General features: G+C 39.6%; 1 non-coding gene across 1 annotated transcript; it reads left to right on the top strand.

Annotated features, from left to right (window-relative positions):
- The first annotated feature begins 502 nt into the window (after nucleotides 1-502).
- LOC131254547 (small nucleolar RNA R71) lies at nucleotides 503-609 on the top strand. The gene has a single exon (XR_009175665.1). It is a non-coding gene; the product is annotated as a small nucleolar RNA R71 (small nucleolar RNA).
- Nucleotides 610-1,319: the final 710 nt, after the last annotated feature.

Here is a 1,319-nt window from a genome sequence, read left to right as displayed (position 1 = left end):
GTCCATTCCTCCAACTAAAATTTGGATGATTTCTCCAACCAAGATTATACGTATTAGAGGTCGGTCCATTGAAAGGTCTTTGATAGTTATTTACGGCATTGGATTGTTCATTCAACACCTCTCGAAAAGCAGGTATTGTAGGACAATTTTCAGCCGTATGAATGTTGCAATCACAGATGCCACAAACACTTTCATTAACCTTATCCTTCTTTCCTTCCATTGCCTCAAATTTTCTTATGAGTATAGTCACTTTATACTTGAGATCATCCTCTTCTTTCAAAAGATATAATCCACCTTTCTCCTTAGATTGAGTCGGCTTAGACGTGGTGTTTGACTTTGGGAATAGTCCCATGATTGTGTTTTTTTAGCAAGACTATCGAGGTAATTCCATACCTCGTCAAAATTTTTATTAATGAATTCTCCATTACACATTGTCTCGACCATTTGGCACATGGAAGAAGTCAGTCCATCGTAGAAAAAATTTGTAATGCGCCACGTTTCAAAGCCGTGTTGTGGGCACGAACTGACCAAACCCTTGAACCTTTCCCAACATTGAAAGAATGTTTCATCTTCCTTTTGGAGAAAGTTTATGATTGCTTTTCTGAGGATAATCATTTTATGATGTGGGAAAATTTTCTTTATGAATTCCCTCTGCATGTCATTCCATGTGCCAATGGATCTAGGATGCAGTGAATGTAACCACGTCTTGGCTTTCTCTTTCAAGGAAAATGGGAAGAGTTTCAACCTAATTGTATCTTCAGATATATTAGGAAAGTATAAGGTGGCTATAATCTTGTCGAACTCTTTCAGATGTAGATATGGTTCTTCAGATTCAAGCCCATGGAACTTAGGAAGGAGTTGGATAACCCCTGGCTTGATGTCCATATGTCCTGTATTCTTAGGAAAAATCATGCATGAGGGTGTACTCACTCCCGCCGGTTGTAAATAATCTTGTAAAGTACGAGGCGGGGGTGCTTAATGCACCTCATTCTCATCATATGCTTCCTCAACCCTAGGTTGGGGTAGTGCGTGAGGTTGATTTGCAGACATAACCTCAATTAACTCAAGGGAATTTGAGCGGTGTTTAAACCAGCGATGGACAGTCAGTCCCTCAACTAATCCTCCTTCAGTTAAGAGACGTCGAGTGTTATCACGGGCCCACTTGGGCATGAAACACTCGTAACCCTTGATTTAAATTCTCAACCTAGTCCTAAGAAAGGAATTAAGAATCCAAAAAGAAAGAGAGGGTTGGAAAGAAGCTACCAAATTGGAGTCCCTAAGTTAAAAACCAATTTAGAAACTATCTCAGAAACCTACAA

This window comes from Magnolia sinica, chromosome 8 (assembly GCF_029962835.1).
Source record: "Magnolia sinica isolate HGM2019 chromosome 8, MsV1, whole genome shotgun sequence".
NCBI classification, from domain to species: domain Eukaryota; kingdom Viridiplantae; phylum Streptophyta; class Magnoliopsida; order Magnoliales; family Magnoliaceae; genus Magnolia; species Magnolia sinica.
Note: the sequence above shows the minus strand (reverse complement) of the source record. Positions and strands in the feature narration are given on the sequence as shown.